This window comes from Eubalaena glacialis, chromosome 1 (genome assembly GCF_028564815.1).
Source record: "Eubalaena glacialis isolate mEubGla1 chromosome 1, mEubGla1.1.hap2.+ XY, whole genome shotgun sequence".
NCBI classification, from domain to species: Eukaryota; Metazoa; Chordata; class Mammalia; order Artiodactyla; family Balaenidae; genus Eubalaena; species Eubalaena glacialis.
In genome coordinates this window covers 32,295,956-32,322,362 of record NC_083716.1, presented here as the reverse complement: position 1 = coordinate 32,322,362, position 26,407 = coordinate 32,295,956, and the positions used below count along the sequence as shown (strand labels likewise).

Sequence of the window (26,407 nt, the reverse complement as noted above, 5' to 3'; positions counted from 1 at the left end):
ATGGCATTTTTTACGGAACTAGAACAAATCATCTTAAAATTTGTATGGAGACACAAAAGACCCCGAATAGCCAAAGCAGTCTTGAAGGAAAAAAACGGAGCTAGAGGAATCAGACTCCCTGACTTCAGACTATACTACAAAGCTACAGTAATCAAGACAATATGGTACTGGCACAAAAACAGAAACATAGATCAATGGAATAAGATAGAAAGCCCAGAGATAAACCCATGCACCTATGGTCAACTAATCTACGACAAAGGAGGCAAAGATATACAATGGAGAAAAGACAGTCTCTTCAATAAGTGGTGCTGGGAAAACTGGACAGCTACATGTAAAAGAATGAAATTAGAACACTCCCTAACACCATACACAAAAATAAACTCAAAATGGATTCGAGACCTAAATGTAAGACCGGACACTATAAAACTCTTAGAGGAAAACATTGGAAGAACACTCTTTGACATAAATCACTGCAAGATCTTTTTTGATCCACCTTCTAGAGTAATGGAAATAAAAACAAAAATAAACAAATGGGACCTAATGAAACTTCAAAGCTTTTGCACAGCAAAGGAAACCATAAACAAGACGAAAAGACAACCCTCAGAATGGGACAAAATATTTGCAAACGAATCAGCGGAAAAAGGATTAATCTCCAAAATATATAAACAGCTCATGCAGCTCAATATCAAAGGAACAAACAACCCAATCCAAAAATGGGCAGAAGACCTAAATAGACATTTCTCCAAAGAAGACATCCAGATGGCCAAGAAGCACATGAAAAGCTGCTCAACATCACTAATTATTAGAGAAATGCAAATCAAAACTACAATGAGGTATCACCTCACACCAGTTAGAATGGGCATCATCAGAAAATCTACAAACAACAAATGCTGGAAAGGGTGTGGAGAAAAGGGAACCCTCTTGCACTGTTGGTGGGAATGTAAATGGATACAGCCACTGTGGAGAACAGTATGGAGGTTCCTTAAAAAACTAAAAATAGAATTACCATATGATCCAGCAATCCCACTACTGGGCATATACCCAGAGAAAACCATAATTCAAAAAGACACCCAATGTTCACTGCAGCACTATTTACAATAGCTAGGTCATGGAAGCAACCTAAATGCCTATCGATAGACGAATGGATAAAGAAGTTGTGGTACATATATACAATGGAATATTACTCAGCCATGAAAAGGAATGAAATTGAGTCATTTGTAGAGACGTGGATGGTTCTAAAGACTGTCATACAGAGTGAAGTAAGTCAGAAAGAGAAAAACAAATATCGTATATTGACACATGTATGTGGAACCTAGAAAAATGGTACAGATGAACTGGTTTGCAGGGCAGAAGTTGAGACACAGATGTGGAGAACAGATGTATGGGCACCAAGTGGGGAAAACCGCGGTGGGGTGGGGATGGTGGTGTGCTGAATTGGGCGATTGGGATTGACATGTATACACTGATGTGTATAAGACTGATGACTAATAAGAACCTGCAGTATAAAAAAACAAACAAACAAAAACAACTAATACTAAACTTTCTTTCAGTTATTTGTATGGAAATATGTTAATATAAATGTTTCAGACATTACATGAAATTTCTAAAAATCTTATATGTTCTGGTATAATGTTATAAGTCATAATTCTAGTTATTACTTTAAAATGTATATCAGAAATAACTAAAAAAAAAAAAAGAACAAAGTATTTCTCTATATAAACTGATGTGGACAATCTCCAAGATATATCAAAGAGTGTAGAGTACGCTACCATCACACCAATGCTCACAGGATCACATGAGATTTCTGTTTGTTAATGTTCACTGCTTTTTTTTCTGATTGGTCAACACAGAAAATTTGGAAAATGAAAAATATAAAGCAAAATGGCATAACTAATAACCTCCTTTTGGTATCCTTCCTGTACACACATATATACTTACATGGTTTGCATACTGAATATTTAATATTTTATTGTTTTTGTATTTCATAATACATCTGCAATGTTTTTTTATGAAATTAAAATATACTCAAATTAAAGTATATCCAAATATTTTAGAATTGTTGGTGCTAAATTATGTGAATCCAATATATTTTAATCATTTCCCAATGTTTTGAAACAATTCAAAATGCTCTAATGAACATGTATTTTACCACTTTCCCTACAATGGATATTATTATCAAATTTTTTCATCTTTGTAAATATAACAGATGAAGATACCTCATTTTTGTTTTTATTAAATTCTGAATGCAGTTGAATAGCTTTGAGTAAGTTTATTGGCCACTTATAATTCTTCTATGAAATACCTATGCCATTCTTCTATGGAATGTCGATTCCTTTGCCGATTTCTCTTCAGTTGTTCTAATTTTGTTTTAAAAAGCATTTCATATAGTCAGGAATTAGCCTGTTAGCTGTTTTACCTGTTACAAATATTTTTACCAGTTAAAATTTTCTTTTCAAGTTAACTTGCTTATAGCGTTGGGGGTACATCTTCCTATCCAAGAGTAAGATATACCTTTCTATTTATTAAAATCTTCTTTGATGACTCTCAGTACAATTTTAAAGTTTTCTTCAGATAGATCCTACAGATCTCTTGTTACATTTACCTCTGTGTATCTCACCTTTTTAAAAAGATTATCACAATTGTGAATGGGAATCAAAAACTTGCATTTTTAAAAGGCAATACAGGGTATTCTGGTACAGATAGCCTTGAGACTGTACTTTGAAAAACTATGCCTCATATAATGCAGAAACAAGATACTTTTGTTGTACATGCATTTCTTTTCCTAAAGGCTCCCAAGACACCAGGTGACATCTTTTCACCATAGAAGGCCACCTCATGGTAGAAGGGCAGGGCTAAGTGGCACGTGCTGCAGATTGCAGCCGTGTCCTTGTATTGTCTGCAGATTATTCCTGTACCTACCTCCATTCCTAGATATTAGGTTACTGGGCTAGCATCGCATCCAGGAAGGGTGACAACCATGGCTAAAGTCTGGATCTCTTATACAGTTAAGTGGCATCAGAACTGAGCTAGTGTCAATATATGTCCTCAAGTGCTCTTTGAAGGTTATTCTTTTTTTTTTTTTTTTTTTTTTTTCTTTGAAGGTTATTCTTAACACAATTGCTAGTACTCTTATTAAACACTACCAAACTACTAGGCTTCAGGCATCGTGTGTGGCATTAGAGGGAATTCAAAGATGACTGCTCCAGAAGTCTTCATAAGTAAATGCCACCACTAATCTCCATCCCAACACACCAAAGGAAAGAAAGTGTCTCAGCAAATGTTTTGTGTCTTTGCTTCTGGCACAGGTGCCTCACGGATTTCAGATAGTAGTGAACTGGCTCGCTATAATCTGAGATGATAGGACCATATCCTTCAATTTCACACCTCTCTCTCTTCTTTCACACACCAGAGGGAAACAGTGTTCATATCTTTAAGAGAATAAAGCCTCCACTGGTCCTATTATCAACGCATCACAAAATGTCATCCTAGAAACCATGATCTCCAAGAAGTATTGAGAAACACATACTGAAAGGATTGTTTGGGTATGTGCTGCAGATTAGCATTTAATACATTTAGGAAGACTTATGTTTTACAGAGCTTCCTCCCAGCGAAGTGTGAAATGAGAGCAGTTGTTGGATTATTGAGAGGCTCAAAGCCTTCCCTTATTCACAAATCACTTTAGGGTATTCCACTGGGTATGTTTAACTAACTTAAAGACAACTAATTTAATTTGATCATCTCAAAGGATGTTTGTCAAAGGCTTTAACATAGTTATTGCTGAGTAGTGGGCCTGTGGATGATTTTTATTTTTTCCTCTGTAACTTTGTCTGTGTTCTTTTTCTACAGTAAATATGGATTACTTTTACAACTGGGGAAAATACATTTTGTTTATCTATCTTTTTAGGGAGAATAAAAAGCCTCTCAGATCAAGCAGACTGAGTTCTTCATTATGCCTCAAAGAGGTTCTAGATGAAAGCCTTAGAAAGTATTTCTGCAGGTTTCTTTTTAATAGGATCCCACTCTCAATGCCCAAAGATGTTTTACTTAGCAGCGAACAAATAAAGAACCAGCAGGCTTTCAAGAAAAGTCTTTTATATATCAACTTCATGATAAATCAATTCACTCTATAACTACAGACACTCTAGGTCAGGGGTCCCCAACCCCCCAGGCTGAGGACTGGGAGCGGTCCGTGGCCTGTTAGGAACCAGGCCGCACAGCAGGAGGTGAGTGGCAGGCGAGCGAGAGAAGCTTCATCTGTATTTACAGCTGCTTCCCATCGCTCGCATTACCACCTGAGTTCCACCTCCTGTCAGCATTATGGTGAGCTGTATAATTATTTTGTTATATATTACAATGTAATAACAATAGAAATAAAGTGCACAATAAATGTAATACACTTGAATAATCCTGAAACCATTCCCCCCAACCCTCCCAGTCCGTGGAAAAATTGTCTTCCATGAAACCGGTCCCTAGTGTCAAAAAGGTTGGGGACTGCTGCTCTAGGTGACCCAAAACACTTAAATTAAAACCCAGATGTCAGGGGCTTCACTGGTGGCACAGTGGTTAAGAATCCGCCTGCCAGAGCAGGGGACGTGGGTTCGAGCCCTGGTCCGGGAAGATCCCACGTGCCGCGGAGCAACTAAGCCCGTGCGCCACAACTACTGAGCCTGCGCTCTAGAGCCCGCGTGCCACAACTACTGAAGCCTGTGTGCCTAGAGCCCGTGCTCCACAACAAGAGAAGCCACCGCAATGAGAAGCCCGCGCACCGCAACGAAGAGTAGCCCCCGCTCACTGCAGCTGGAGAAAGCCCGCGGGCAGCAACGAAGACACAACGCAGCCAAAAAAATAAATAAAATTAAAAAAAACAAAACCCAGAGGTCTCTGGCTACCGTAACAATAACACCATCAAATAAAGCCCTCAAGAAGATGGTGATGTTTTTCCATTTTGGAGAGGACACATTTCAGCATAAAACAGCTTTGAAAGAGGGGAACCCAACAGACAGACATGTGCTCCCACTATTTCCACAAAAGCAAAATAGTTTTTGCCAACTGTCAGAAACATGATAAACTTATAGTATATAAATTGTATAAACAAAACATGTTTTATTTGTTCAATAACAGTATAAAATCATGTTATTTTCATCCAAACAGAAAGGTTTATTCCTCTAAATCCAAATAACCTGAAGCACCAGTCCCCACTCTAATACTTTGGATGTGGTATGTGTAAGCTTTTGGAATGCCCTCTTCTGTGGGCAGCTGAAGAGCAGTGTGCTCTGTGGAAACCATTTCTGCGTGACTGTTTTTATGACTCTGGAAGAGTTTCCCTTGTATCTGGATAAGTACTCTGATAACAGACACTAAGTCAAAGATCTTGAATAAGATTAAGCCTATCGTGAAATCCTCTGGAGATGGTCAACCAAGGTGCCATTTACTCAAATGTCACCACTATCAATTTTTTAAAAGCCCAGGTGCTGTGGAGACAAGCATTTACCAGAGGAAAAAAACCTAAAGCAAAATATTTAAAATCATTATACCTATTTATTTTGAATTTTTACTGACTAGCATGGTAGAAAAAGTCCATGCTGACATTTTGTTCATCAAAGCATTGTCATCACCAGAAATAGAATTAACCTCAGAATCTGATCCAGAACTTTGGAAGAGTATGGAAAACAGAACATCACAAAAGAAATCTGAAATGGTAACATTCTAAAGATTTTTGGAATGACGCTTTTTGTCAATACTAATAGGAGTTTTCACAGACTGTACTGAGAGTCCCTGGACTTTAAAATCTGGTTTCTCTCATCATAACTTAACGATGATCATTGTGAGGCACCTTCCCAAGCAGGTAGCTGTGACTAAGCTCAGTGTCTGGTTTAATTCAAGAGCCTATTCAAGGGCTCAGAGAATATCTGGACAGGGCTGTAGACAGGAAGTATATGACACAGACTGTGTTACGTACCCCAACACATGCTCTCAGTCAGCCTTAGTAACAAAACCCCAATTTTCAACTGGGCACATATGGTCACCTAGCCTAATTTCCCAGCCTCCCTTTCAGTTAGGTAGAGCCCTGTGACTAAGTTTCAGCCAATGAAATATAAGTGGAAGCACTCTTTGAGACCTCCAGAAAGTCTCCTTTAAAAGGGAGGGGGAGGGAATTCCCTGGAGGTCCAGAGATTCCAAAGCAGGGGGCATGGGTTCGATCCCTGGTCAGGGAATTAAGATCCCGCAAGTGGCTAAGCGTGGCCAAAATAATAATAATAATAATAATAATAAATTTAAAAATAATAACAAAATAAAAGGGAGGGGGAGATATATGCCGAAGGCCACACAACCAGTAAGTAGTGAAGCTGGGATTCAAATGCCTAACTGTGTGACTCCTCTGCACCCTAAGGGCGTAGCAAAATCTTGTAAGCCATCTAGAGCAGAGTTGGACAAGCTTAGGCCTGAAAGCTAAGAATACTTTCACTTTTTTAAATGACTGAAACCTCTGTGTTTCCTGGCTTGGCTGGAAAAGTACCAAGAGGGTCACTTACTGAACCAAGGGCTAAGATGAGTACTTTCTACACTCTCCATCTAGCCAAACTACTCTGTCCCTAAAACGGCTCATCAGTCCAAGTATGGAAGCAGAAGGAGAAGACAACTGGTTTGGAAGACAGTCTAAAGTAGTAGTTAAGAGCATGGGTTCTAGTGGCAAGCTGCTTGGGTTCATATTCTAGAGACACTACTTCATAGATAGAAACTGCACTTTAGTTTCCTTATCTGCAAAACGGAAATAATAATAATGCCTATCTCACAGGGCTGTTATGAAGATTAAAGGAGACAATCCAGGTAAACTTAGAAGAGCATCTGGAATACAGTAAGCACACAGTCCATGTTAGCGATTATTATCATTTCTGACCTTGGGTTGGGTTTTACCGGGTAGGTGCAACAGAAGGACAAGAGTGCAAGAATGTAGTGGTTGAAGTGATGGGAAGTGGAAAGCAGAAGAAACTGATAGAGAAAGAGTAGTGCAGTCAAGGGCTTGGAGTCCTTGAAGCTGAAGTATAGATGCACTAGAAGTCATTCAGTTAGAAAGTTGGGAAAATGGGCAGAAAGTAGAAGAGTTTATTTTAAGCTTTTAAGGGTGAAGCTGACATAAATGATGACAAAGTCCGGGGAGTGAGTGGCGTTGCAAAAAGGTAAAGGTCATTGAATTTAAGGAGGTCAAGCAACTGAGAGGCCAGGATATTGCCTGGGTTACCCATACAGAATTTTTAGTCACCTGGCTTAAAGGTGGGACTTGGGGAAGTAAGGGAAACTGAAAGCCAGGTACCAAAAGTCTTTGGTGAATGAAAGGAAATGAATGAGAAAGACATAAACATGAAGGGTCAGAAAGTGATAGTGTGAGCATGTATAAAGATCAAAATTGGGGAGTGAGGAAGCCGGTGGCACCTCCTGACCCCAGCTGAAGCTAGTTGGTGGGAAAAGACCACAGATACAAGGCTGCTAAATATCCTGAAATGCTTAGGAGAGTCTAGTGGTGATGAACTGTCCTATCCTATGTTAATGCTGTCCCTGTTGAGAAACACAGCCACCAAGTTATTTAGAGGGCTTCCTCAAAGGAGCCTGTCTATTCAAGGTATCAAAGCTCTATGAAGCCCCTCCCCTCCCCTTTATTTAATATGCTCTCCAGATTCTGGGAAGAATCATTGCTGTCTCTCTCTACTCCATGCATACTTTCATCACAGTATGGATCGTCCTTCATCACAGTTATATGTTTAAACATCACTCTCATATAGGTACTCCCAGGCTGTGGCAAGGTGTAGTCATCTTTTCATGTCTATCTCTTAACCCTGTGTAAGCACTTCATAAATGTTATTTCTTAAACAAAAGACTTCTCACAGTCACCAAAGTAGGAGGCAGAGCATAAAAATAATATTCTGCCAATTAAAATGGGCCATCAAGAATTTAAGCAATTAACTATAAAGTTTGATTTTCTAATAAAGATTAGAAAGGAAATTTAATATTTCTTCACCAACTTGTAGGATAACATTTATGAATACTCCATATTAAAAGAAGTCATGGGGGGAGACCTTCAAGATGGCAGAGGAGTAAGACGTGCAGATCACCTTCCTCCCCACAAATATATCAGAAATACATCTACATGTGGAACAACTCTTACAGAACACCGACTGAACACTGGCAGAAGACCTCAGACTTCCCAAAAGACGCCAGAGGGGGACCTACACACAGAGGCGAGGCCATATCCAAAGCTGAACCCCAGGAGCTGTGCGAACAAAGAAGAGAAAGGGAAATCTCTCCCACCAGCCTCAGGAGCAGCAGATTAAATCTCCACAATCAACTTGATGTACCCTGCATCTCTGGAATACCTGAATAGACAATGAATCATCCCAAAATTGAGGCGGTGGACTTTGGGAGCAACTATAGACTTGGGGTTTCCTTTCTGCATCTAATTTGTTTCTGGTTTTACGTTTATCTTAGTTTAGTATTTAGAGTTTATTATCATTGGTAGATTTGTTTATTGATTTGGTTGCTCTCTTCTTTTTTATATACATAGATATATATTTTTTCTTCCTTTTTCTCTTTTTGTTGAGTGTGTATGTGTATGCTTCTTTGTGTGATTTTGTCTGTATAGCTTTGCTTTTACCATTTGTCCTAGGGTTCTCTCTGTCTGGTTTTTTTTTGTTTTTTTTTTGTTTTGTTTTGTTTTTTTAGTATACTTTTTAGCACTTGTTACCATTGGTGGATTTGTTTTTTGGTTTGGTTGCTCTCTTCTTTCTTCCTTCTTATTACTTAAAATTTTTTTTTATTTTTAATAATTTTAAAATATTTTTTATTTTAATAACTTCATTTTATTTTATTTTTTTCTTTCTTTCTTTCTTTCCTTCTTTTTATTCTCCCTTTTCTTCTGAGCTGTGTGGCTGACAGGGTCTTGGTGCTCTGGCTGGGTGGCAGGTCTGAGCCTCAGCAGTGGGAGAGCTGAGTTCAGCATACTCGTCCACCAGAGACCTCCCAGCTCCACGTAGTATCAAACAGCAAAAGCTCTCCCAGAGATCTCTGTCTTAACGCTAAGACCCAGCTCCACTCAATGACCAGCAGGCTACAGTGCTGGACACCCTATACCAAACAACTAGCAAGACAGGAACACAACCCCACCCGTTAGCAGAGAGGCTGCCTAAAATCATAATAAGCTCACACACACACAAAAACACACCACCAGACGTGGTCCTCCCCATCAGAAAGACAAGATCCAACCTCATCCACCAGAACACAGGCACCATTCCCCTTCACCCGGAAGCCTACACAACCCACTGAACCAACCTTAGCCACTGGGGCAGACACCAAAAACAACAGGAACTACAAACCTGCAGCCTGCAAAAAGGAGACCCCAAACACAGTAAGTTAAGCAAAATAAGAAGACAGAGAAACACATAGCAGATGAAGGAGCAAGGCAAAAACCCATCAGACCAAACAAATGACGAGGAAATACGCAGTGTACCTGAAAAAGAATTCACAGTAATGGTAGTAAAAATGATCCAAAATCTTGGAAATAGAATGGAGAAAATACAAGAAATGTTTAACAAGGACCTAGAAGAACTAAAGAGCAAACAAACAATGATGAACAACACAATAAATGAAATTAAAAATTCTCTAGAAGGAATCAATAGCAGAATAACTGAGGCAGAAGAACAGATAAGTGACCTGGAAGACAAAATAGTGGAAATAACTACCGCAGAGCAGAATAAAGAAAAAAGAATGAAAAGAATTGAGGACAGTCTCAGAGACCTCTGGGACAACGTTAAACGTACCAACATTCGAATTATAGGGGTCCCAGAGGAAGAGAAAAAGAAAGGGACTGAGAAAATATCTGAAGAAATTATAGTTGAAAACTTCCCTAATATGGGAAAGGAAATAGTCAGTCAAGTCCAGGAAGCACAGAGAGTCTCAAACAGGATATATCCAAGGAGAAACAGGCCAAGACACATATTAATCAAACTATCAAAAATTAAATACAAAGAAAAAATATTAAAAGCAGCAAGGGAAAAGCAACAAATAACATACAAGGGAATCCCCATCAGGTTAACAGCTGATCTTTCAGCAGAAACTCTGCAAGCCAGAAAGGAGGGGCAGGACATATTTAAAGTGATGAAAGGGAAAAACCTACAACCAAGATTACTCTACCCAGCAAGGAACTCATTCAGATTCGACGGAGAAATTAAAACCTTTACAGACAAGCAAAAGCTGAGAGAGTCCAGCACCACCAAACCAGCTTTACAACAAATGCTAGAGGAACTTCTCCAGGCAGGAAACACAAGAGAAGGAAAAGAACTACAATAACAAACCCAAAGCAATTAAGAAGTTGGTAATAGGAACATACATATCGATAACTACCTTAAATGTAAATGGATTAAATGCTCCAACCAAAAGACATAGACTGGCTGAATGGATACAAAAACAAGACCCGTATATATGCTGTCTACAAGAGACCCACTTCAGACTTAGAGACACATACAGATTGAAAGTGAGGGGATGGACAAAGATATTCCATGCAAATTGAAATCAAAAGAAAGCTTGAGTAGCAATTCTCATATCAGACAAAATAGACTTTAAAACAAACACTATTACAAGAGACAAAGAAGGACACTACATAATGATCAAGTGATCAATCCAAGAAGAAGACATAACAATTGTAAATATTTATGCACCCAATATAGGAGCACCTCAATACATAAGGCAAATGCTAACAGCCATAAAAGGGGAAATCAACAGTAACACAATCATAGTAGGGGACTTTAACACCCCACTTTCACCAATGCACAGATCATCCAAAATGAAAATAAATAAGGAAACACAAGCTTTAAATGACACATTAAACAAGATGGACTTAATTGATATTTATAGGGCATTCCATCCAAAAACAACAGAATACACTTTCTTCTCAAGTGCTCATGGAACATTCTCCAGGATAGATAATATCCTGGGTCACAAATCAAGCCTTGGTAAATTTAAGAAAAATGAAATCATATCAAGTATCTTTTCCGACCACAATGCTATGAGACTAGATATCAATTACAGAAAAAAATCTTTAAAAAATACAAACACATGAAGGCTAAACAATACACTACAAAATAACCAAGAGGTCACTGAGGAAATCAAAACATACCTAGAAACAAGTGACAATGAAAACACGATGACCCAAAGCCTATGGGATGCAGCAAAAGCAGTTCTAAGAGGGAAGTTTAAAGCTATACAATCCTACCTCAAGAAACAAGAAACATCTCAAATAAACAACCTAACCTTACACATAAAGCAATTAGAGAAAGAAGAACAAAAAAACTCCTAAGTTAGCAGAAGGAAAAAAATCATAAAGGTCAGATCAGAAATAAATGAAAAAGAAATGAAGGAAACAATAGCAAAGATCAATGAAACTAAAATCTGGTTCTTTGAGAAGATACACAAAATTTATAAACCATTAGCCAGACTCATCAAGAAAAAAAGGGAGAAGACTCAAATCAATAGAATTAGAAATGAAAAAGAAGTAACAACTGACACTGCAGAAACACAAAGGATCATGAGAGATTACTACAAGCAACTATATGCCAATAAATTGGACAACCTGGAGGAAACGGACAAATTCTTAGAAAAGCACAACCTTCTGAGACTGAACCAAGAAGAAATAGAAAATATAAACAGTCCAATCACAAGGACTGAAATTGAGACTGTGATTAAAAATCTTCCAACAAACAAAAGCCCAGGACCAGATGGCTTCACAGGTGAATTCTATCAAACATTGAGGGAAGAGCTAACACCTATCCTTCTTAAACTCTTCCAAAACATAGCAGAGGGAGGAACACTCCCAAATTCATTCTACGAGGCCATCATCACCCTGATACCAAAACCAGACAAAGATGTCACAAAGAAAGAAAACTACAGGCCAATATCACTGATGAACATAGATGCAAAAGTCCTCAACAAAATACTAGCAAACAGAATCCAACAGCACGTTAAAAGGATCACACACTATGATCAAGTGGGGTTTATCCCAGGAATGCAAGGATTCTTCAATATAGGCAAATCAATCAACGTGATACACCATAATAACAAACTGAAGGAGAAAAACCATATGATCATCTGAATAGATGCAGAAAAGGCTTTTGACAAAATTCAACACCCATTTATGATAAAAACCCTCCAGAATGTAGGCATAGAGCGAACTTACCTCAATATAATAAAGGCCATGTATGACAAACCCACAGCCAACATCGTTCTCAATGGTGAAAAACTGAAACCATTTCCTCTAATATCAGGAACAATACAAGGAAGTTTTAGCCACAGCAATCAGAGAAGAAAAAGAAATAAAAGGAATCCAAATCAGAAAAGAAGAAGTAAAGCTGTCACTGTTTGCAGATGACATGATACTATACATAGAAAATCCTACAGATGCTACTAGAAAACTACTAGAGCTAATCAATGAATTTGGTAAAGTAGCAGGATAAAAAATTAATGCACAGAAATCTCTTGCGTCCCTATACACTAATGATGAAAAATCTGAAAGAGAAATTAAGGAAACAATCCCATTTACCATTGCAACAAAAAGAATAAAATACCTAGGAATAAACCTACCTAAGGAGACAAAACACCTGTATGCAGAAAACTATAAGACACTGATGAAAGAAATTAAAGATGATACAAACAGATGGAGAGATATACCATGTTCTTGGATTGGAAGAATCAACATTGTGAAAATGACTCTACTACCCAAAGCAATCTACAGATTCAATGCAATCCCTATCAAACTACCAATGGCATTTTTCATATAACTAGAACAAAAAATTTCACAATTTCTATGGAAACACAAAAGACCCTGAATAGCCAAAGCTATCTTGAGAAAGAAAAACAGTGCTGGAGGAATCAGGCTCCTGGACTTCAGACTATACTATAAAGCTACAGTAATCAAGACAGCATGGTATTGGCACAAAAACAGAAATACAGATCAATGGAACAGGATAGAAAGCCCAGAGATAAACCCATGCACATATGGTTGCCTTATTTTTGATAAAGGAGTCAAGAATATACCATGGAGAAAAGAGCCTCTTCAATAAGTGGTGCTGGGAAAACTGGACAGCTACATGTAAAAGAATGAAATTAGAACACTCCCTAACACCATACACAAAAATAAACTCAAAATGGATTAAAGATCTAAATGTAAGGCAGACACTATAAAACTCTCAGAGGAAACCACAGGCAGAACACTATGACATAAATCACAGCAAGATCCTTTTTGACCTAATGAAACTTAAAAGCTTTTGCACAGCAAAGGAAACCATAAACAAGACGAAAAGACAACCCTCAGATGGGAGAAAATATTTGCAAATGAATCAACGGACAAAGGATTAATCTCCAAAATATACAAGCAGCTCATGCAGCTCAATATCAAAGAAACAAACAACCCAATCCAAAAATGGGCAGAAGACCTAAATAGACATTTCTCCAAAGATGACATACAGATGGCCAAGAAGCACATGAAAAGCTGCTCAACATCACTAATTATTAGAGCAATGCAACTCAAAACGACAATGAGGTATCACCTCACACCAGTTAGAATGGGCATCATCAGAAAATCTACAAACAACAAATGCTGGAGAGGGTGTGGAGAAAAGGGAACCCTCTTGCACTTTTGGTGGGAATGTAAATTGATACAGCCACTATGGAGAACAGTATGCAGGTTCCTTAAAAAACTAAAAATAGAACTACCATATAATCCAGCAATCCCACTACTGAGCATATACCCTGAGAAAACCATAATTCAAAAAGAGTCATGTACCACAATGTTCACTGCAGCTCTATTTACAATAGCCAGCACATGGAAGCAACCTAAGTGTCCATCGAGAGATGAATGGATAAAGAAGATGTGGCACATATATACAATGGAATATTACTCAGCCATGAAAAGAAACGAAATTGAGTTATTTGTAGTGAGGTGGATGGACCTAGAGTCTGTCATACAGAGTGAAGTCAGAAAGAGAAAAACAAATACCATATGCTAACACATATATATGGAATCTAAAAAAAGAAAATGGTTATGAAGAACATAGGGGCAGGACAGGAATAATGATGCAGACGTAGAGAATGGACTTGAGGACACGGGGATGGGGAAGGGTAAGCTGGGACGAAGTGAGAGAGTGGCATGGACATATATACACTACCAAATGTAAAATAGATAGCTAGTAGGAAGCAGCCACATAGCACAGGGAGATCAGCTCGGTGCTTTGTGACCACCTAGAGGGGTGGAATAGGGAGGGTGTGAGGGAGACACAAAAGGGAGGAGATATGGGGATATATGTATATGTATAGCTGATTCACTTTGTTATAAAGCAGAAACTAACACTCCATTGTAAAACAATTATACTCCAATAAAGATGTTAAATAAAAAAAAAAGATGTTAAAAAAAAGAAAGAAAGAAGTCATGGTGAGACCTCAAAGGAAAATAATCAAGGTCTGAGGAATAAGGTTGTTAGGGAACTTGCAAAATCCATTACCCTCAATATACCAAACTAAAACCAGATATCTTAAATTAGCAATATTGCGGCTTCCTTGGTGGCACAGTGGTTAAGAATCTGCCTGCCAATGCAGGGGACACTGGTTCGAGCCCTGGTCCGGGAAGATCCCACATGCCACAGAGCAACTAAGCCCGTGTGCCACAACTACTGAGACTGCACCCTAGAGCCAGCAAGCCACAACTACTGAAGCCCACGTGCCACAACTACTGAAGCCCGTGTGCCTAGAGCCCATGCTCTGCAACGAGACACCACCGCAGTGAGAAGCCCGCGCACCACAACAAAGAGTAGCCCCCACTTGCCACAGCTAGAGAAAGCCCGTGCGCAGCAACGAAAGCCCAATGCAGCCAAAAATAAATAAATAAATAAATTTATATTAAAAAATTAGCAACATTGCATTTATATTCCTTATTTTCCAGAAACATTTAAAGAATTTACTTGCCCTAAAGAGTAACTGTAATGCTTATAAATTCACATTTGCTGAAGGTAAATAATATGAGGGTTTAAAATTTTTGTTTCTAGTCCTCCTTTCAAGTGTCCCATGCCTTTCTGACTTTATAATTTTGCGTCAGTGAGATTCTCGCCAAATGACAAATTTTCCAAATCATCTACATTTGATATAAATTCCTTTTTAAAAATTTTATTTATTTTATTTATTTATTTTTGGCTGCTTTGGGTCTTCATTGCTGCACGCGGGCTTTCTCTAGTTGCGGTGAGCGGGGGCTACTCTTCGTTGCAGTGCACGGGCTTCTCATGGCGGTGGCTTCTCTTGTTGCAGAGCACGGGCTCTAGGCTCGTGGGTTCAGTAGTTGTGGCTCTCGGGCTCTAGAGCGCAGGCTCAGCAGTTGTGGCGCATGGGCTTAGCTGCTCCGCAGCATGTCCGATCTTCCCGGACCAGGGCTCGAACCCGTGTCCCCTGCATTGGCAGGCGGATTCTTAACCACTGTGCCACCAGGGAAGCCCTGATATAAATTCTTAAAGATGTAGAAAAAGTATACAAAAGAAAGTGAATATATCCTAGGATTTCAGCCTAGATTGAATTCACAGTTTGCAGGGTAAGGGAAAGAAGGTTACTGTGACTTATTTATAGGAAAACCAAAAGATGGAGAAAAAAGGTGTGGAAATAGTAGAAATTTTAAAGAAAAAACTTCGAGGTAGTACAAAGCAATCATTAGCTACTTAAGAAATTCTTCAGTTATTGAACTCAAGGAACATATTTGCTCCAAACTTAATGATAAATATCACTCCTCCTTGGAGCACTTGCCAAACCTTTAGAGGAATAAGCCTTTAATCAATAAGCATAAGTTATTTTTAAAACCTCAAAAAAATTAATTGTTTTATTTGGGCTCATAAAATAACTTCCTGTGGGCCCCTGGGCTTATTCTCCTTTGGGTTTGGGGATTCGGGAAAGTATACATTGATACAGTCTGTAAAAGGAAATAAGTACTAAGAGGGGTAAACATTATTCCCTCCTCATTATTACACAGGCAATAACTTATAAAGGAATAAAAACTGCATTTTCTGTGAAAAAGGGTCCTGAGAAAAGCAAACTGATAGTAGAAATTCAGAGAAGTTACTGGTTAATGTTCATTCAGTAATAATGTGCTGTAATGTGGTGCAGAGTTTATTTTAGTGATAGAAATTTTAGTAGCTATGTAAATGACTTTACTCCTATTTAGAAGTATTAGTATTTAGTCTTTAAAAGTTGATTATCTCCAGAGAACAGTCTATACAACTGTATAATAATTCCTAAGCCTTCTTCCTGGTTCTAACTGAAAGTGCAGGCATCATTAGACATACTATAAATATAGCTGGGATAATTTCTTTAGTTACATTATTTTACACTTGCCCACCCCAAAACTTAAAACACTTTTCTGCCCATTCACATAGTTTCAAACTATCGTGCAATTATAGTTTATTTTCATCATTCATAACTCAGACACATTTGTACATTTGGAAGAATGGCATGCTTAATCACCTCCAGAATACTCATAAAAAGTTAATAAAGATATGAAATAACATTTTCCAACTTCCGTTAAATTGAAGATCTCTGTGATTCCTTGTTAAAAAGTCTCTATGTTGGCATTTCAGTTTTTATCATCCTCTTCAAGGACCAAAACATACTCCAGATTAACACAACATTGGGAATCAACTACACTTCAATAAAGTTTAAAAAAAATTTTTTTAAAAATGTACTCCACATTTGATGACAATCAACAACAGTAAGCAGAAAAGATGTTTGGAAAGAAACACCACTGTTTTTTAACAGTGCACTTTTGCATTCAAAAAAATGTTAGCAAAATATTTTTGCACTGTTGATACTATTATATTTTACGTCAACTTCAAGTACAACACAATTTTTTAAAAAGTTGTATTTGCAATATGAAATGAAGATTTGCTTAATTCATTCAGTAAATATTTATTGAGCATCTACTACATGCTAGGCATTGTTCTAGCTATTGGGGATTCAGAGGTGAAAAAGACAGACATGATTCTTAGTTTTCCACTACCAAGAAGCTTATGTTTTATCTTGAATCATTTACATTAAAAAATACATAAACCAGCAATAAAATGTTATTAAGTCACAGATGTCATAGAACTGAGGTTGAAAAGGAGCTCAGAGATCACCTACGGTCTGTCATCAATTCCAAGATGCACAGTATTTTACATTCTGACATCTCTGAAATCAGCCACGTCTTACAGTGCGGTCAGACCAGGCAGCAATAGAGTTCTCACTGCCAGCATGTGTGCATCAAAACCTATGGAATGAGTGTCAGGGGCTTGGAAGAAAATCCAGCAGATAATGGTGAAGGCACCCTTTTAAGGATTTTTGATGACTCAGGATTCAATAAAGTACAATAGTTCAAAGTGTTCATCTGTTACAGCAGAGGAAAATGAAATTCAGAGAGGTTAAATGACTTGCCCTAATTCACAAAGCAGAGTAGGTAGGACAAGAGTCCAGGTCTGAGTTCCAATCTCATTCTTCTTCTACCTAAGTCTTCAGTTAATGGAAGGAAAGCCTCAAGTAATGGCTCTAACTTTGGGACCAGGGGCAAGGATCTTAATCCCTCTTTGCCTCATTTCTCTACCTGTAAAATAGGAAGTTTAAGAGACCTAATTAATATGTTACTTTAAGTATTAAGTGAGATAATGCATGTATAGGACTTAACACAGAGATTAGCAAATGGTAAGTGCTCCAAAAAAGTTAACTATTTGAGATCAAACTTTACATTTGGTAGGAAATAAACTGATCATGAATTATCCCACAAATACAGATCACTATATGAAGCTCACATCTAGTTATTTGGTTAAAGTATAAGAAAACTAAATAGACTGGTCAAACATTTGAACTGATTAGTGTAATAAAAATGTCCACCTTAACAATGCTTTTGTCCAGGTCCATGTGGTACTGTGCCAAGACCCCAGCAGACCTACCTGCAAGAAACCATACAAAAAGTAAGAATCTCCCCCTCCACCCCTGACCATCAAATTACCAGTACTCTAATGTGTACAAATGCACTTGTGAACACAACCTCAAAGAACACATAAACAAGGAAAAACATTTAAAATGTATAACAGAGCATTCATTTTTGGTTTCTTTAAAATACTACTACAACTGTATATATTAATACTAGTACAAGAACTACACATTTTGGAGCTTAAAATGCACCACAGGGAGACATGATTTGGCCAGAAGAGCGAGAGTAATAACTGTTGTGATTTATATATTACTTTATATATTACAAAGCACTTTCTCATCCGTTCTCAACTCAGTGCTTTGCACATAGTATGTAATTGTAAAAACAAATCCCAGGTGCTTTCTAATGTCATTTATTTTCCACTCAAACAACAGAATATTCGGAGAAGAGGTAAATGTTCACATTTCTTTTTTATTTTCTTCATGTTTAAGACTTTCTAGGTCAGCTCTTTTAATTTTGAGAGTTTAAGTGAAAATCCAAATTACAACACATTATATTATATTGAATCAATCTGCTTTAAATATTAGTTTCCATATTTTTGTTTCTATAACAATAGTACTATTCTCTATGTCTTTACACATTATCAGCTCATTACCTATTTCAGACAAATAAAAATGGTTTCAATTGAGATTTGGAATCCAACAGATATACAGTTAAGCATTTAGGAAGTAATTTTAACTTCTTAAAATTACTTAATAAGTAATTAAGCACTTAAGAAGTAATTTTAACTACTAGGAAATATTAATCAACTCACATTTGTTCCTGTTTCACCCGATGACAAAACCTATAGGGCACCCTGCAAGAGAACTAACTCAAATTAATATATCTATACCTAGAATTACTGTTGCACTTTCAGAACCTTCTGGCAATTAAAGCCTTATCGTGAGGTACAATTCTGGCATCTTCGTGTTTCATCATGACAACTGCACAGGAGCAAAGCTCAATAAAAGAATGTTTTTGGTAAAATCTCGTAAGCACTAGCATGTTATCCAAATTTAAACCTTAAAAGAAAACCACCACATGACTCAACATGCGAACTTTCCCTATTCTGAAACTTACTAACATTATTAGTTTGCTTGTATTTGGGACACACACACACACACACACACAAAACCAATCACATACTGCATTATATCAATACATATCCTAGATGTTTTTGAAGATCAAAGTTGAGTAAAGTTGGGTCGGCAGGGAAGAGCTCTATGGCTTACTCGGAGCGCCCCTTGGTGAGAAGCATCTCGGCCTCTAGGGGCCAGCAGTTCGGGGCTGCACTCTAGGGCGCCCCCAGCCTGGCCGCCTCAGAGTCGCCAGCGCGCCCCACCTCTCTCTGTTCTAGACTCCGGCCCACCCCTTCCTCCCCGGGCAGCCACCGCACTGCCCCCTCAGCTCCTAGGCAGCTGGGAAAGACCGGAACAAAAACCCGGCACACAAAGAAGTGCTGGGTAGGAAGCGAGGCTCCACCCTGCCAAGAGGAGCAACTCCTCTAGAAAAACTTGGCGGCAAGTTAATAGGAATCGCGGAGGCGCAGTTTCTAGGACCCTTTGGGACACCCTGCCGCCCAGCGATCTCATCCTTTGTCCTTTGACAGGCCTCCTTGAAGCACCAAACTCTGAGCGCTTTCCGAGCAACTCTTGACTCGACCTCCATTGCGGTCCATCACTGATAGCAGCCACGATAACTGCATCCGGGTGTGTCGGGGAGCCGCGCGTAGGCTCTCCCGGAAGTGACGCTAGCGCGGAAGGATCGCGTTCGGCTGAGAGGGACTGAGGTGAACGGACCGCCGGAAGCCGGTGCGGAAGGGAAGCTGTTCGTGGCGGGTGAAGGTCGGGGACTTTGTGACAATCAACTCCCTAGAATAGATATCACGTGTCTGGCATTGTGCTTAACACCAGCATTGCCATACCACTTAATCCCTTCTTCAACAACAGTCCCAGGAGAAAGAAATATTATCATTTCCATCTTATGTACGGGGAAGATAAGGCTAAGAGAGGGCAAGTGATTTAAGATCATAGAGCTAGTATTTGGTGAAGCTGGTGTAACCCCGTCATTCTGGCTGCAGAACCTGTGTTTGAAACCTCCTGCGTCGTGCTTCTGTTTAGAAAACTTCAAACCCCTGGTGCTTGTTATCCTGGTGAGCCACTTCTGCAAGGGCTGTTTACCTTCAGCTCTGCATCCTGTTGCCCTAGAAGTGGGGCCGAGTCACAGCCCTTGTGCATTTTACGGTGGGCACAAGGCCGAGCGTGTGCCCGGGTCACCATCGCTATCCCGATGACCTGGGATTTCTCTTGGTCTCCTACCCCTTGACCCTGCACCAGCCCTCACAGTGCAGGTTAACTGAGGAAACTGGCACTGGCTATTCGGCTCGGGGAAACATTTTAACTCCTGTCAGGTACGTGTAAATTCGGGACTGTTAAGACAACTGGAGGTCACCATCATCAAATGCAGTCTCTGGTCTTAACAAAGGGCTTGACAAGTGTTATCTTGGACTTTCCACCAAGTCGATTATGTTTCTTCTGGTTTCTGTTTCTTTAGAATGTGACAGAGAATCAATCCTTTGATCTTATGTCTACATAAACCCTCAAATAACAAAGTGTGAATAGCCACTAAGGTCATATTTTTGTAAAAACATTATGCATAGAAAAAAGCACTAACAAATACATCAAACTTAACAGTGATAGTACTTGAAGAGTGGCCATTGAATCCTTTCATTTCTTTTATATTCGTCTACTTTCTGTTTTCCATATCTGCTATATCTTTTTAATATAGACAAATTTTCCACAGTAAAACCTTTTAAATTGCCTGACATTATAATGAAGACAAAGATATGTTGTCACATTTTGACAGATGACAGTCCTTGGTGCAAGTCACATAGGGGAATCCTATTTGCCTGGAAGAGCATTGAGGTTTTGTCAGGGTATTATCAAAATACAGTTTGGGTCAACAATCCTCACAGGAAAAATGAAACAAATTAGTAAAAATTGATGTTTTTCACGAACTGTTATATAAAAAATATTCTACAATCAAAAGTTTTTCTTCTAAAGAAAAAAGGGGAAGGTATTTGGGGTTCTTGAAATTCTAGGGAACAAGTATAGAAAGCTATTTTTATTCTGCCTTCTTTGGGGTACAGATTTAAGCAATTTATCTTTTTTCAGACTATACAAAATAAAGGCTTCATTCTCTATTCTCTCCCTATATTCCACTTCCTACTATTGCTTTTTAGTGACCTCTCAAGCAGTAGCACAACAAGAAATATGGTGGAAAGATAGAGAAATGAGAAGAAATCAGGGGAAGAAGAAAAGGTGGAGGAATAAAGGAAGAATCTGATATTGGCGTTGAGGTTACTTTGGAATTCCAAGGTGGCATGTAGCAACTGTCTCATCCGAGTCCTGGCGCAAGCCCAGTTACCCATCCAAAGGTAGATTCACATATACAGTGTCTCCACTCACACACTCAGCACCCACAATGATAACTCTGGCCAAAATTCACTTTATACTTTTACAAATTAAACATATATTTTAACAAAACTGGGAGTCACTGAACAACAAGAAATATAAAGTAAAATCCCATCATTTTCCATGGTGCTCCCTCTTACCATACCATTCATTCATCTCATGATTAATGGCCTAAATGGATATTGAATTGGAAGTTTTGCCTGCAGCATTACAGTGCAACAACTATGAAACACCAAAGTGAGGTGCTGACAAGACGCATGTTTTTGAAGGAAATATCTTTGTGTTAGTCTGGGTCCTTTGAGAGGTGGTTGTTAAGATGAAATTAAATGTGCAAGAGTTTCATTAGAGGAAACACTTGTGAGAGAGAAGCCAGGGGAGGGAGCCAGGGGAGGCTGGGAGAGCCATCCGACTGTGATGCAAGTCTGAAACTGAGTGAAGGAGAGAAGGAGGGAAGGTTGGTGGAAGTGTCCTAGACTTCTACACAGTCTAAGGTAGATTCAGCAAGGCTGTTGGGGATCCATAAGCGAAAATCACTGTCAGAGGAGTCCTCCTAGGGAAGAGCCTGCCTTATTATCTGTGCTGCACTCGGTCATTGGCTGGAGTAGCCCATTGGAAGCTTGGCTTTTGGTGCAAATGTGGCAGAATCTTGGACTTTTGGTCAATTTTGCTCCCTCTATTTGGTTACCACAATCCAAGAACTAGTTTTTCAATTATTGGAACTTTTCACCAGTTTCAGGCTTAAAAGAAGATTTTTGAAAGAGATGATTTCATGAGGAGGAGTTTTGGAGAGAGCCATTGTTATGCTTTCCCATGCCCCTTCAAGTCTGGTGAGTGAGGCTTCAACGGCACTACTCAGAGAGCTTGATATGTGTCCCCTGGCTTTTGAGAAGTACGATAGTGTCTGACTCGCATCTGGGAAATCCTAAGGGTAGGAGAAATGGGTCAGTAAGAGGTTTTGGCACAGGAGCAAAGGAGAGTTGCTATGTTGGGATCAGCTGTCACTCCCACCAGGGCAAATGATGTTTGAGTATTTCTCATGCACCAGATGTGGGGCACATGAGAGAAAGAGCTTGCCTGGAGCCTTTTTGACTCTTTCCCAAGAGACCTGCCTGGAAGGGAGATGGGGCTCCAAAAGAGAGAATCTGTGTGGTGTGGATTATTAGAAAATTCGGAGCTGTAAATGGAGCAGTAACTGGGGGAATAGAATGCATCGCCCATCTAGGGTGACCAGCTTTTCCAAGTTTGCCTGGAACTCTCCCTGCTTTAGTATTAAAAATCTTGAGTCCCAGGAACACCTCAGTCCCAGGCAATTCAGGATGATTGGTCATTCTACATGTCATAGAAGGAGTTGCAGTCAGAAGGCACCCTAGCAGGGAGCCTCCAAGAACCCAAAAAATTGCTCGTGAGAGTAAGAGTCAAGTTGAAATATCAAGCAGGTCCAGAGTATGTGAAGCCAGCTTATGACCAGGTCAGTGTTAAAGTGGTTTTTATCAGAGGACAATTGGAAAATGATGCTGAAGCAGGATCTTCTTCTCCACACTATCCTTTTGGAGTATGTGTTAGTCTGCTCAGGCTGCCATAACAAAATACCACAGATTGGGTGGCTTAAGCCACAAAAATTAATTTTCTCACAATTCTGGAGGCCAGAATTTCAAGATCAAGGTTCTGGCTAATCCGTTTCTGGTGAGAACTCTCTTCCTGGCTTGCAGATGTTCACCTTCTTGCTGCATCCTCACAGGGGCTTTCCTCACTCTGTGTGTGTGTGTGTGTGTGTGTGTGTGTGTGTGTGTGTGAGGAGAGAGAGAGAGGTATGTCTCTGGTGTCTCTTCTTATAAGGACACTAATCCTATCAGATCAGGGCCCTACTCTTATGACCTTATTTAACCTTAATGACTTCCTCAGAGGCCTCATCTCCAAATACAACTACACTGGGGGTTGGGGCTTCAACATATAAACTTTAGGGGGACAGAAACATTTATTTCATAACAGAGTATGACTTGGAACACAGAGATACCTTTTTTAGTGGGGAGCATAAGAATATTAGGTCTGCCCCATGCCTCACACCCTTATGGAGAAGATATGCTATAGTGTATCTGTATCTTTTTGTGAACAAAAGTAAACATTATATTTGGAGATCATTTATGACTCTTTTAGAGCTCTTCAGACATTATTTTAATCTTATCAAGGTAAAGATGGACCCACCCAGAGGACTGTTTTCTTCTGTCCTACAGAGCAGAGGAAGACACAAGCTAAAGCTAACACTACCTGACCCATAGAGAAACCCACAACAGACTGTGTAGACAGTGATCAGGACTGGGACTAAACAGGGATTTAGCAAACATTGGGACTGTTCTGTATGGTGCTGCTTGTATGTATGAAATTTGACATTTAAAAAAATGTTGCATGAGAGAGAGAGACAGAGAGAAAGAGAAGAGGAGAGAATTGGATGTCTGTGTTCATAGAATTGGATGTTGGATAGCATCCACTTGAACCCCTCCAGGAAACCTAGCTGTTTTTGTTTAATTCCTTAAGGGTGTTAGTAGTTGGAACTAGGTTCAGCTGTGAGCACAGAGTAACAGAAGGCTCTAAAATAAAAGTTATTTAAACATGACATACATTTATTTTTTTCTTTCAAGAAATCTGGATGAAATCGGTTTGGGGTTAGTATGGTGATTCATGGAGTGAGGTTCCTGCTATCTTGTTGCCTACTATGTGTGGCTTTCATTTTCTAAATTCATTTCAGTGTCCAAGATGGCCGCTAGAGCTCTGGCCATTGCAGTGCACAGGAAGGATGAAGGAATTCGAAAAGCATACCTCTTCCACTTAAGGGCAATTCCCAAAAGTTGTACACAAGCTTCTGCAAAAGAGGCTGGGAAAACGTAGGGGTTTTTTTGTTTTGTTTTTTTTTAAAAAGCCAGTGACTAGCTAAAAAATTGGGGATTCTACCACTCTAGAACAGAGGTCAGCAAACTATGGCCCACAGGTCAGCCGCCTGTGTTTTTTTTTTTGGCTGCGCCGCGCAGCATGTGGGATCTTAGTTCCCCGACCAGGGATCGAACCCTTGCCCCCTGCAGTGGAAGCGCGGAGTCTTAAACATTGGACTGCCAAGGAGGTCCCAGCCACATGTTTTTATAAATACAATTTTACTGGAATACAGCCCTGCCCATTTTACCTATTGTCTATGGCTACATATTTGTAAACAGCTTTATTAACATATAATTCACATGCCATACAATTCACTCATTTAAAGTGTACAATTCAAAGACTTTTATTATATTCACAGAATCATGCATCTAAATCAATTTAGACCACAATTTAGAATATTTACATTACCTTGACAAGGAGCCCCATACCCCTTAGCTGTTGTCCTTGAATCTCCTGTCTCCCCTTCCCCCCAAGACCTAGGCAACCAATAATCTACTTTCTGTCTCTATAGATTTGTCTATTCTAGACTTTTCATATCAATGGAATCATACAATATGTGGTCCTTTACGACTGGCTTCTTTCACTTCGCATAATGTTTTCAAGGTTCATCCAAGTTGTAGCATGTATTAATACTTCATTTCTTTTTGTGGCCAAATAATATTCCATTGCAGGAATATGCTACATATTGTTTATCCATTCATCAGTTGATGGAAATTTAGATTGTTTCCACCTTTTGGCTATTGTGAATAAATCATCTATAAACATTCATCTACAAGTTTTTGTGTTGTATGTTTTCATTTCTCTTGGGTACATATCTAGGAGTGAAATTGCAGAGTAGTATGGTAACCGTTATGTTTAACCATTTGAGGAACGGCTAGATTACTTTCCAAAGTGGCTATACCACTTTACATTCCCATCAGCAGTGTATGAAGCTTTTGATTTCTCCACAGCCTTGTCATGCTTATTATCTCTTTTTATTATAGTCATCCTAGTAGTTGTGAAATGATATCTCACTGTGGCTTTGTTTTGCATTTCCCTAATAGCTAAAGATGTTAGCATCTTTTCAGGAGCTTATTGGCCATTTGTATATTTTCTTTGGAGAAAAGTCTATACAGATCCTTTTTCCATATTTCAGTTGGGTTATTTGTATTTTTGTTATTGAATTGTAATAGTTCTTTATATATTATAGACATAAATCCCTTATCAGAAATATAATTTTCAAATATTTTCTTCCATTCTGCTGGTTGTTTTTTTTACTTTCTTTTTGGTACCCTTTGGATCACAAAAGTTTGTAATTTTGATGATGATCAGTTTATCTACTTTTCCTTTTGTTGCTTGTGCTTTTGGTGCTGTCTGTGGCTACAAATTGTGCTACAATACCAGAGTTGAGAGTAGTTGTGACAGAGATCCATAGAGTCCTATAACCACATAGCAATCCTAAAATATTCCCTATTTGGTCCTTTAAGAAAAATTTGCCAACTCCTGCTCTAGAAATAGAGGGGAATGGATATACTGGGGAACTACTCATAGTCCCTGTTGTGAGGAAGGTATTTTGACTGTGTGAAACCTTTTCTAAAGCATCCTAGTATAGTAATGTGCTAAATATTTCAAGTACCTCTTTTCATCTTCTAATAAAAAGCCCTATTTTGCTTCATAGCTGTTGAAAGGGTGCCAAACACTACAAACATTGTAGATCTTCTACAGCTTCACTCTTCTGCCAGAACTTTTAACCTTCTTTAGTATTGATAGAATTATTCTCTTTACCATGATAACAGCAGAGAGATGAATGAACTGATAAGTTAATTAGTACCAAAGTGGCACATTATCATTTCTGCTCACATGAGCACAACACCTGTTGAGCCCAAGCTCAAGGTTAAGAGGATCACATTGAATATTGGGAATGACTCCTGGGCTTATTGTAGTCCATTCCTGCCATTTCTAGAACTAGGACTGATTAGAGAGATGTTTGGATCTGAGTACATGTCACCTAACA

At 38.9% G+C, this 26,407-nt stretch overlaps 1 long non-coding RNA gene across 2 annotated transcripts in view; it reads right to left on the bottom strand.

The window, feature by feature from the left end:
• Window positions 1-19,717, bottom strand: part of LOC133094328 (uncharacterized) — a 28,005-nt gene extending 8,288 nt beyond the window's left edge. Inside the window, exons 1-4 of one of the 2 annotated variants that reach the window (XR_009701454.1) lie at window positions 19,679-19,717; window positions 18,792-18,833; window positions 17,935-17,993; window positions 17,128-17,647 (exon numbers count right to left, since the gene is read on the bottom strand). This is a non-coding gene — a long non-coding RNA (uncharacterized LOC133094328). Of the gene's footprint in view, window positions 1-17,127; window positions 17,648-17,934; window positions 17,994-18,791; window positions 18,834-19,678 lie in introns of those variants that run through there. The other variant, XR_009701453.1, reaches the window with a different exon arrangement.
• Window positions 19,718-26,407: the final 6,690 nt, after the last annotated feature.